This window comes from Mobula birostris, chromosome 6 (assembly GCF_030028105.1).
Source record: "Mobula birostris isolate sMobBir1 chromosome 6, sMobBir1.hap1, whole genome shotgun sequence".
NCBI classification, from domain to species: Eukaryota; Metazoa; Chordata; class Chondrichthyes; order Myliobatiformes; family Myliobatidae; genus Mobula; species Mobula birostris.
Window position 1 is genome coordinate 8,600,095 of NC_092375.1, and position 13,026 is coordinate 8,613,120.

Below are 13,026 nucleotides of genomic sequence, written 5' to 3' on the forward strand. Positions count from 1 at the left end.
GTACATTGGTACATGAACCGATTCTGCCTCTCGTGTGTGAGAGCACTGTGGAGCTGGTTCATGGATCACGATTGGGAGATGGGCGAGGAGATCAGGACTTGGACAAAAACAAATGGTTTCAATGTCCTTGGGCTAAAGGGCCTGCACATACTGTGCTGTTCTCTGTAACAACTGTGGGGTGACTGGAGTGGTGCGATATTTGAAAGCAGATTTTGAAAGATTTGTTTCTCAAGCTCTCCTGATGGGCATTTGGTCCCAGGAATGATCATCTCCACAGACCTGGAGACAGGCAGTGCTGCAATTCATGCTGCATCATTTTAAAGACTTAATTTGTGTGAATGTTTACCCATTGAAGAAACTAGCATCACAGCACAGAAGAAGGCCATTCAGTTCTTGCTACCTGTGCTAGCAGCTTGAAGGAGCTCTCCACTTAGATACAGAGTGAAGCTCCCACTACACTGTCCCATCACACACTCCCAGGGCAGGGACAGTTAGATATAGCGTGAAGCTCCCTCTACACTATCCCATCACACACTCCCAGGGCAGGGACAGTCAGATACAGAGTGAAGCTCACTCTACACTGTCCCATCACACACTCCCAGGGCAGTGACAGTTAGGTACAGAGTGAAGCTCACTCTACACTGTCCCATCACACACTCCCAGGGCAGGGACAGTTAGATACAGAGTGAAGCTCCATCTACACTGTCCCATCAAACACTCCCAGGGCAGGGACAGTTAGATACAGAGTGAAGCTCACTCTACACTGTCCCATCACATACTCCCAGGGCAGGGACAGTTAGATACAGAGTGAAGCTCCCTCTACACTGTCCCATCACACACTCCCAGGCGGGGATAGTTAGGTACAGAGTGAAGCTCCCTCTACACTGTCCCATCACACACTCCCAGGGCAGGGACAGTTAGATACAGAGTGAAGCTCCCTCTACACTGTCTAATCACACACTCCCAGGGCAGTGACAGTTAGGTACAGAGTGAAGCTTCCTCTACACTGTCCCATCACACCATAAGACCATAAGACATAGGAGCAGAATTACGCCATTCAGCCCATTGAGTCTGCTCTGCAATGCCATCATGGCTGATCCCAGAACCCACTCAACCCCATACACCTGCCTTCTCACCATATCATTTGATGCCTTGACCAATCAGGAAATGATCAACTTTGGCCTTAAATATACCCATGGACTTGGTCTCCACCACAGACTGTGGCTGAACATTCTACAGTTTCATCACTGTCTGAGTAAAAAAACTCCACCTTACCTCTTTTCTAAAAGGTCACTCCTCAATTTTGAGACTAGTTCTGGTTACCCCCACCATAGGAAGCATCCTCTCCACATCCACTCTATCTAGTCCTTTAGACATTTGGTAGGTTTCAATGAGATCCCCCTCACATTCTTCTAAATTCCAGTGAGTACAGGTCCAAAGCTGCCAAATGCTCCTCATATGTTAACCCCTTCATTCCTGGAATCATGAACCTCCTCTGGACTCTGTCCAATGACTACATATCCTTTCTGATATATGGGGCCCAGAACTGTTGACAATACTCCAAGTGCGGCCTGTCTCGGGTCTGATCAAGGCTCAGCATTATCTCCTTGCTTTTATATTCTATTCCCCTTAAAATAAATGTCAACATTGCATTTGCCTTCTTTACCACAGACTCAACCTGTAAAATATCCTTCTGGGAGTCCTGCACGAGGACTGCACCTCTGATGTTTGAACTTTCTCTTGATTTAGATAATAGTCCGCATTATTGTTCCTTTTACCAAAATGCATTATCGTACATTTCCCAATACTGTATTCCATCTGCCACGTTTTTGACCATTCTTCCAATTTGTCTAAGTCCTGCTGCAATCGCATTGCTTCCTCAGCACTACCTACCCCTCCAACTACCTTTGTATCATTCGCAAACTTTGCCACAAAGCCATCAATTCTATTATCTAAATCATTGACAAACAATGTGAAAAGCAGTGGTCCCAATATTGACCCCTGAGGAACACCCTAGCCACTAGCAGCCAAACAGAAAAGGCCCCTTTTATTCCCACTCGCTACCTCCTGCCTGTTGGCCATTCCATTTTCCATGCCAGGAGCTTTCCTGTAACGCCATAGGATTTTATCTTGTTAACCAGCCTCCTTATCAAACACCTCCTGAAAATCCAAGTAAATGCCTCTCTTTTGTCCACTCTGCTAGTTGCTTCCCTGCTGAACTCTAACAGATTTGTCAGGCAAGGTTGCCCTTTACAGAAACCATGTTGACTTTGACTTATTTTATCATTAGTCTCCAAGTACTCTGAAACCTCATCCTTAATAATAGACTCCAACAATTTCCAAACTATTGAGGTTAGGATAACTGGCCTATAATTTCCTTTCTTTTGCCTTCTTCCCTTCTTAAAGTGTGGAGTGATATTTGCAATATTCCAGTCCTCCGGGATCATGTCAGAATCAAGTGATTCTTGAAAGATCATGACCAATGCATCCGTTATCTCTTCAGCAACCTCTCTCAGGACTCTGGGATGTATCCAGAGTCCATCTGATCCAGGTGATTTATCCGCCTCACGAACTTTGAGTTTACCTAGTACTTTTTCCTTTGTAATAGCAATGGCACTCACTCCTGCTCCCTGACACTCCTGGACCTCTGGCACATTGCTAGTGTCTGCCACAGTGAAGCCAGATGTAAAGTACCCATTAAGTTCATCTGCCATTTCTTTGTCCCCCATGACTACTTCATCAGCACCATTTTCCAGTGGTCTAATGTCAACTCTTGCCTCCCTTTTTCTCTTTATATCACTGAAAAAACTTTTGGTATCCTGCTTTATATTATTGTCTAGTTTGCCCTCATATTTCATCTTTTCCTTTCTTATAGCTTTTTTAGTTGTCTTTTATTGGATTTTAAAAGCTTCCCAATCATCCAACTTTCCACTCAATTATGGTACCTTATATGCCTTTTCCTTGGCTTTTATGCAGACCTTAACTTCCCTTGTCAGCCACGGCTGCCTAGCCCTGTCATTTGAGAACTTCTTCCTCTGTGGGACATACCTACCCTGCACCTTGTGAACTATTCCCAGAAACTTCAGCCATCTCTGCTCTGCTGTCATCCGTGCCAATATCCTCCTCCAATCCACCTGGGCAAGCTCCTCTCTCATGCCTCTGTAATTCCCTTTATTCCATTGCAATACTGATACATGTGAGTTATGCTTCTCCCTTTCAAACTGCAGTATGAATTCAATAATATTATGATCACTGCCTCATAAGGACTCCTTTACATTAAGCTCCTTAATAAGACCTGGATTATTATACAACACCCAATCTAAGATAGCCTTGCCCCGAGAAGGCTCAAACACAAGCTGCTCTAAAAAGCCATCTTGTAGGCATTCAACAAATTCCCTCTCTTGCAATTCGAAGCCAACCTGATTTTCCCAATCCCCTTGCATATTGCATATCTTCTTGCACACACTCCCAGGGAAGGGAAAACAAGGGTAGATACAAAGTGAAGCAGGCGTTTGAACTTTCTGTCGTGTATTCAGTCTTTAATTGTTCATGTTGTATCTAGCACTGTCAATTCTTTCCGCTCTGTCAAAACTGAAATATATCGTTATGACCTTTGATAATGAGATGTCCACAGCCTGGAGTGTGTTTACCCTCTGATCTTTGTCTGTGTTTGAACCTCTCCCAGCGGGACCGACTCCATTCGTACCTGTTTCTCTGATCCTCAAAGTGTTAACAAACACCTCCGTTTCCCTATACCTCTTCACCATCCCTTGATGTCTCTGCCCTGGGAGTGTGTGATGGTGCAGCCTCACTAACAAGTTGTATAATGCAGCGTAACTTCTCAACTAATGTACCCTGACTAATGAAAAACAGAATTTTTATATGGGGGGTAGAGTTCCAGAATTAAGACCCAGTAGTTCCTTACAGCACTGTGTTCGATTCCTACTGCTTCCTGTAAGTTCTCCCTGTAACCATGTGTGTTTCCTCTGGGTGCTCTGGTTTTGTCCCACATTCCAAAGACGTATTGTTAGGGTTAGGGAGTTGTGGCATGTCATGTTGTCACTTGTGGGTTGCCCTCAGCGCATCTTTGAACGGTGTTGGTCGTTGACACAAACAATGCATTTCACTGTGTGTTTCAATGTTTCGATGTTCATGCGTAAATAATGCTAATTTTATAATCTTATCTTATTCTATACACGCCATTTATATCCTGGATGGACTGTAGCGAGACTTTGAGAGCAACACACTGGGGGTTTTCTCATCAGCTTGATGCACTTGTCACGGCATCAGATGTGGGGGGAGTTGCGATTCAGGTTCAGATTTGCTTATTTATCACATGTACATCGGAACCTACCATGAAAGACATCTTCTGTGTTAACATCCAACACAACCTGACGATGTGCTGGGGATGCTGCCACACGTTCTGGCGCTAACATGGCATTCCCACAATGCTCCGAATAACAACACCAGCCACTACAACGGAGCGTCAGCAGCAAAACAAAGTCCCTTTCCTCCACCTACCCACTTACAAACACGGAGTCCGTCAATACCAGGATAGTCCGCCTCTGCACCTCCAGTCTCCAGATCTGCAGACTTAAGGCTTGTAAGATCCGAGATTCAAGATTGGTTAATATCATTTCCTGTACACGCATGTAAACAAGAACAAAATAATTGTTACTCTGGATCCGATGCAGCATGGAAAGAAACACGAAAGATGAAGAATACAATAATAACAAAAGTACAATAAATATAAACATAAATATATAAGGTAGCTTATATACATACAGTAATGTGCAAATGTCTTAGGAACATATATATAGCCAGGGTACCTATGACTTTTGCACAATATTGTATATATCAACATGGAGTGAGAGGAGTTTGTAAATCTGGTGAAAGCAAAGCACATTGGGAATGGCGAGTGTGGAGTGCCAAGGGAGGTGTGTGGGACAGGTGGCAGAGGAGTGCCAGGAGTGGAGGTGGCACAGGTGCAGACACCCCCAGCACTGAAACACCAGGCAAGGTAATTTAATTCCAAACAATTGGTTTACTGATCATTACAGAATGTCCCTCTGGTGCTTCCCGCACCCTCCTCTCTCCCTTCCACATTCCCTAAACATGATTCCCCTCTCCCTGTCCCCTTCCCACTCTCAGTCCACAATAGAGGCCCATATCAGAATCAGGTTTATCATCACTCACATATGTCATGAAATTTGTTTTTTTTCCTCTGTGGCAGCAGTACAGAACAACACATAAAATTACTATAGTATTGTGCAAAAGTCTTAGGCACCCTAGCTATACAGTATATACGTGTCTAAGACTTTTGCACAGTATTGCTTATAGACTGTATGTCCATAAAATGATGCTCACAGGAGGGTCTGTACATAAAGTGACTGACAGGAGATTATAAGGTAGCGGTGGTCGGGGGCTTGGACGGGTTAGTTAGTGGGTGGAGGTGTTGATCAGCCTTATTGCTTGGGGAGAGTTACTGTTTAATAGTCTGGTGGCCGTGGAATGGAGTATCACTCCCGGATGGGAGTGGGGTAAGCAGTCCATGAGCAGGGTGGGGAGGATCCTTCCTGACATTACTCGCCTTTCTCTGGCACCTTTCTGTATCAATGTCCTTGATGGCAGGTAGGCTGCTGCTGGTGATGCTTTGTGGAATTTTGACTACCTGTTGTTGAGCCTTTCTGTCCACCACAGTGCAGTTTCTGTATGCAGCAGGGATGCAGCATGTTAGGGTGCTCTCTCCTGCACGTCTGTGGAATGATGTGACTATAGATGTGCACTGTCCCGCCCTCTACAGCCTCCTCAGAAAGATGAGTTGGCGAGCTTTCCAACTTCCCCGATGGACTCACAGACTCACTGACCCAGGGATTCAGATGTTGAGCCTCAAATTCCAATCGACCTTCAGGCTTTTATGTTTGGTATTGAACTCCCGGACTCGCCGATGATGGGCCCCAATGATCAGTGGTATTGACATAGCCTCGGTGTGTTGCCATCAAATTCTTTGATGGACGAGGCCTGTTTAAGAAGAGCGAGGGTTAAGATCAGGAGGATGGATAGTGGAAATCCCAAGATTAAGTAAAGACGAGGAGGGAAGAGCTCAAAGTGATTTGAGATCCAGTTTATTGTTGTGATAGGCACACATGGATATAGTCACAGGTTTTGGGGTAACACGGTAACATCGTGGTTAGCACGATGTTATCACAGCTTGGGCATTCCAGAGTTCAGAGTACAATTCCAATGCCGAAGGGCTTTTATATTCTCCCCATGAGAATGTAGGTCTCCTCCGGGTGCTCTGATTTCCACTCACAGCCCGAGGACGTGGTAGGTTAAATGGTCATTTTAGGTTGTTCTGTGATTAGGTTAGGGTTAAATTGGTGAGTTGCTGGGTGGTGCGGCTCGTTGTGCCAGAAGAGCCTGTTCCACGCTGTATCTCTAAAATAAATAAATGAACAATAAATAAATAGACAGGGTAGAAATGTCTTTAAAATGAGCTTTTTTTTTCCACAACAGTACAGTGCATTACAAACATAGCATCAATCTGAATTTCGAATTTGAAGGCAGAGTACAGAGTTAAAGGCAGGATTCTTAGTCATAGTCAGAGAGTTATAGAAAGCTACAGCACAGAAACAGGCCTTTTTGCCCATCTAGTCCATGGTGAAGGATTTAAACCGCTTACTCCCATCGACCTGCACCAGGACTATAGCCTTCCATACCCCGACCATCCATGTACCTATCCAAACTTCTCCTAAACATTGAAACCAAGCTTGCATGCACTTTTCACATTGGCAGCTCATTCCGCACTCTCATAACCCTCAAGTGAAGAAGTTTCCCCTCATGGTCCCCTTAAACTTTTCACCTTTCACCATTAACCCATGACCCCTGGTTATAGTTCCACCCAACCTCCGTGGAAAAAGCCTGCTTGTATTTACCCTATCTATACCCCTCATAATTTTGTATACCTCAACTAAATCTCCCTTCAATCTTCTATGTTCTAAGGAAAAAAGCCCTAACCTATTCAATCTTTCCTTATAACTCAGATGTTCCAGTCCCAGCCACATCCTTGTAAATTTTCTCTGTACTCTTTCAACCTTGTTTACATCTTTCCTGTAGGTAGGTGGCCAAAACTGCACAAAATACTCCAAATTAGGCCTCACCAATGTGTTGTACAACTTCAACATAACATCCCATCTCTTGTACTCAATACTTTGATTTATGAAGGCCAATGTGCCAAAAGCTTTCTTTATGACCCTATCTATCTGTAACGTCACTTTCAATGAATTATGGATGTGTATTCCCAGATCCTTTGTTGTACAGCACTCCCTACCATTCATTATGTAAGACCTACCCTGTTAGTCCTACCAAAGCACAACACCTCGCACTTGTCTGCATTAAATTCCATCTGCCATTTTCAGTCCATTTTTCCAGCTGGTCCAGATCCTGCTGCGAGCTCTGATAGTCTTCATCAGCAAATTTGCCAATCCAGTTAACCACATTATCATCCAAATCATTGATATAGATGAAAAATGGACTCAGCACTGATCCCTGTGGCACACCACTAGTCACACGCCTCTAGTCAGAGAAGCAACCATCTACTATCACTGTCTGGCTTTTTCCACAAAGCTAATGTCTAATCCAGTTTACAACCTCACCTTGAATGCTGAGGGACTGAACCTTCTTGACCAACTTCCCATGAGGGACCTTGTCAAATGCCTTGCGGAAGTCCATCCACTGCTTTGCCTTCATCAACTTTCCTGGTAACTTCCTTGAGAAACTCTCTAAGTTAGCTACAGCCTACCGTGCATGAAGCCATGCTGACTATCCCTAATCAATCCATGTCCGTACAAATATTCAAATATCTGGTCCCTTTGCATACCTTCCAATAACTTTCCACTACCTATGTCAGGCTCACCAGCCTATCATTTTCTGGGTTAGTTTTAGAGCCTTATTTAAACAGCAGAACAACATTAGCAATCCTCCAATCCTCCAGTACCCCACCTGTTGCTCAGGGTGATTTAACTATCTCTGCTAGAACCCCTAAAATTCTTCACAAGGATGCAACGGGTCCAAGGGAACACTGAGTTAGACCCTGGGGATTTATCCACCCTAATCTGCCTCAGGACAGCAAACGTTTCCTCCTCTGTAATCCGTACAGGGTCCATGATGTCGCAACTGCTTTGCCTCACTTCTATACACTCTGTGTGGAGGAACAGAACAGTCTTGGATCCACAAGTTAACAGAGTGGTTAAGAAGTATGATGGCCTTTGTTAGCCAGATTGAGTTCAAGAGCCACGAAGTAATGTTGTGTTCTATAACACTCTGGTTAGACCATGCTTGGAATATTGTGCTCATTTCTAGCCACCCCATTGCAGGATATGTAAGCTTTAGAGAGGGTGCAGAGGAGATTTACCAGGATGCTGCCTGGATTAGAAAGTATGCCTTACACGTTCAAGTTGAAGTTTAGTTGTCATTCAAACATGTACATAACACAGCCAAATGAAACAGCATTACTCAGGGGCCGAGGCGCAAAACACAGAACCAACAGTCACTCACATCACAAGGCACATATAGTATGTATAATTTTGATAAAAACATACAGTTACAGACTAAGATAATATAGCCCAAATCCCTGAGAGTCTTGGCCTGAGGACTGATGGTACATTGGGTGTTGTCCTGAAGGCACATTTCTGCAAGAACGTGCCTACAGCAGTTCTTCATAACGCACAGTGCAGTCACAGGCAAATGCAATCCAGCTTGTCTTTCACCAAGCGAACACCGGAGGGAAGCATTGGCAGGAGGGGTCAGCCCCAACCCAGCATGGAATCCAGTGGCACACAGTGCCAACTCCGGCATCTACCTCCTTGGCAGCCGCAATAGGCAACCCCGAGGTATGAGGGCCTGGTCCGTGCTGCAGGTGAGGCCTTGTTGCTGAGCCACCATCAGTCTCACCAATGAACCGGTGAATCGGACTCGCAGTATTCTACATTGCCAATGTCCAGCAGGGTGCTGTGGTCACAATAAATACAGATAGGTTTATACGTTGAGTGAGCTAGGGCTTTTCACTTTGGAGTGAAGGAGGATGAATTGAGAATAGACAATAGACAATAGGTGCAGGAGTAGGCCATTCGGCCCTTCGAGCCAGCACTGCCATTCACTGTGATCATGGCTGATCATCCACTATCAGTATCCAGTTCATCCCCTATCCCCATAACCTTTGATTCCGCTATCTTTAAGAGCTCTATCCATCTCTTTCTTGAAAGCATCCAGAGACTTGGCCTCCACAGCCTTCTGGGGCAGAGCATTCCATATATCCACCACTCTCTGGGTGAAAAAGTTTTTCCTCAACTCTGTTCTAAATGGCCTACCCCTAATTCTTAAACTGTGGCCTCTGGTTCTGGACTCACCCATCAGCGGGAACATGCTTCCTGCCTCCAGCGTGTCCAATCCCTTAATAATCTTATATGTTTCAATAAGATCCCCTCTCATCCTTCTAAATTCCAGAGTACACAAGCCCAGTCGCTCCAATCTTTCGACATATGACAGTCCTGCCATCCCGGGAATTAACCTTGTGAACCTACGCTGCACTCCCTCAATAGCAAGAATGTCCTTCCTCAAATTTGGAGACCAAAACTGCACACAGTACTCCAGGTGTGGTCTCACCAGGGCCCTGTACAGCTGCAGAAGGACCTCTTTGCTCTTATACTCAATTCCCCTTGTTATGAAGGCCAGCATGCCATGAGAGGCAACCTGATAGAGGTGTACAAGAAGGTAAGAGTTATTGATCGAGGGGACAGCCGGAGGCATTTTCCCAGGGTAGAAATGGCTAATACAAGAGAGCATAACTTTAAGGTGATTGGAGGAAAGTACAGGGGGAATGTAGAGGAGGGACTTTTACACTGAGATTGATGAATCCATGGAATACCCTGTCAGGGGTGGTGATCGAGGCAGATACAGTAGGAACATTTAAACTGAATCATTGAGCCCGGGTGGTTGGGAGCCCTGATTATGGATATCACCCCGATGAAGAGGAGAAAACAGATCATTAGAGGAAGAGGCATTAATCAAAAGTCATTAACGTTTGCTCTGAACGCATGAAAGAAAACAGAAGAGAAATGTAACAAGAACTGGAGGAGGTTTCAGAGATAACATGATCATTAACTCTGACGTGCCTGTTAATTAAAGATAAGATTTCCTCAGAGGGCATTGGATTTCATCTCAACTATCGCATGTCCTGTAAATGCAAACTATTTCCTGTAACCAAAGTTGCTTGGAAGTGAAATATTTATTAAAAAGACCACCCGATCTGCGGGCTTAATCTCTTGAGTAGATCTAATACAGTTTCCATGGATCAGCGAAGCGAAAGAACTGACCCATGACAACTCAGTCTCAGATGGACTGATACTGTATTTATGCAGCTGTGTTAATTCCAGGAGACCTACGTCTTCTGGGGAACGTCCCCCAGAGGGATTCCACTTCCTACGTGGGTTATTCTGATGTCAGATGTCATTAGGGTCACACGTCCACCTCTTCACCCTGTGCCTCACATTTGAGAAAGAGTACTTAAAAGATCAGACCATACGTTCCTGCTCCAAGCTCACGGTTCTTCAGCCCAGTCACTCTTGTTGGGTGAGAGTTAAAGTGCAGCTGAAAGCCCCTCTGCACCGAGGGTCCTGAGTAGGATAAATATAGCCCAAGTCCCTGAACAAGCACATTGACCAGGGAGGGTGATCATCCCTGGGGCCTCCAGGTTCTCACTTGGGGTTGGACATCAAGGGACAATTTTGGGAAAGTTAAACTATAACTTGATTCTTTGAGTGTTGATAGTACCTGCTCCAGGAGTGGAAGCAGATTCAATCAGGGTCTCCAAAGGGAAGACAGGGATTTATGGAGTCATACACTCAGTAGCCACTTTATTAGGTACACCTGTACACCTGCTCGCTAATGCAAATATCAAATCAGCCAATCATGGGGCAGCAACTCAATGCCTCAAAGTTTGCAGACAAGGTCAAGAGGTTCAGTTGTTGTTGTTCAGACCAGAAATCAAAATGGGGAAGAAATGTGATCTAAGTGACTTTGATTGTGGAGTGATTGATGGTGCCAGATGGGGTGGTTCGAGTATCTCAGAAACTGCTGATCTTCTGGGATTTTCACATGCAATAATGTCTAGACTTTACAGAGAATGGTGCAAGAAACTAAAAGCATCCAGTAAGCAGCAGTTCTGGGGGCAAAATTCCTTGTTAGTGAGAGAGGTCAGAGGAGAATGGCCAGACTGGTTCAAGCACACGGTAACTCAAATAACCATGTGTTACAACAGTGGTGTGTGGAAGAGCATCTCTGAATGCACAACACGTCAAACCTTCAAGTAAATGGGCTACAGAAGACCATGAACATACACTCAGTGGCCACTTTATAAGGCACAAGAGTTACCAAATAAAGAGGCCACTTAGTGTAGGGTTATTATGGAACCAGGCATTTCACCCTGAAACATTCTTCCCTCTCTTTAGATGCTACCTGATCTGCAGAGTTCCTCCAGCATTTTGAAACACCAACTGCTTATTCCCCTCCATAAATGCTGCCTGATCTGCTAAGTTCTTCCAGCAATTTGAGTAATATTCTGAATTTCTAGCATCTGTGGAATCTCTTGTGTTTATGGAAGAAGGCCATTCAGCCCAATTGTTTCATGCTAATCAAGAAACCCATCGAAGCTAGTCTTGTTTACCTATATTTGGCCCAAATCCCTCTAAACCAGGGGTTCCCAAACTTTTTAATGCCTTGGAGCCTTACCATTATCTGAGGGGTCCATAGACCCCTGCCCTAAACCTTTCCAAACCATGTACCTGTGCAAGCAACTTGTAAATGTTGTTAACAGAACTGTCCCAACCACAATTGAGGAAGGATTGTTTACAAGGCTATAAGAAAGAGAAAGAGCTAGGATTGTCTTCCCAGGAACGAAACAGATAGGCTGAAGAGCCTCTTTCTTACCATAATGATTCTACGATTCATTGATATCTTTAAATACTTACGGACAGGGACCGTTGGATAATCATAGTGCTGAGGATGTTCTACGAGTCTGTGGTGGCCAGTGCGATCATGTTTACTGTTGTGTGCTGGGGCAGCAGGCTGAGGGTAGCAGACACCAACAGAATCAACAAACTCATTCGTAAGGCCAGTGATGTTGTGGGGATGGAACTGGACTCTCTGACGGTGGTGTCTGAAAAGAGGATGCTGTCCAAGTTGCATGCCATCTTGGACAATGTCTCCCATCCACTACATAATGTACTGGTTGGGCACAGGAGTACATTCAGCCAGAGACTCATTCCACCGAGATGCAACACAGAGCGTCATAGGAAGTCATTCCTGCCTGTGGCCATCAAACTTTACAACTCCTCCCTTGGAGGGTCAGACACCCTGAGCCGATAGGCTGGTCCTGGACTTATTTCCTGGCATAATTTACATATTACTATTTAACTATTTACAGTTTTGTTACTATTTAATTATTTATGGTGCAACTGTAACGAAAGCCATTTTCTCCTGGGATCAATAAAGTATGACTATGACTATGACTAGTGGGAGTTGTATACTATCAATTCTTCCACCCATGGGAAGTGCAGACATACCCGACAACTTCATATTCCTAGGTACCCACATCACCAGTAATGACATCACCTGATCCCTCCACATTGATAAGGTGACCTGGAAAGCACATCAGCCTATGTACTTTCTTAGGTGTCCGAGAAGATTTGATTAGCTTTATTCATTTGTCACAAAATATCAGAACAGTGGAGGGCGGCACGGTTAGCACAACACTTTACAGTACCAGTGACCCGGGTTCAATTCCCGATCTTGTCAGTAAGGAGTTTGTATGTTCTTCCCGTGACTGCATGGGTTTCCTCTGGGTGCTCGGGTTTCCTCCCTGGCCGGTAGGTCATTGTAATTTGTCCGATGATTAGGCTTGGGTTAAATCGGGGGGTCGCTGGGCAGTGTGGCTCGAAGGGCCTGCTCCACACAGTATCTCAATAAATA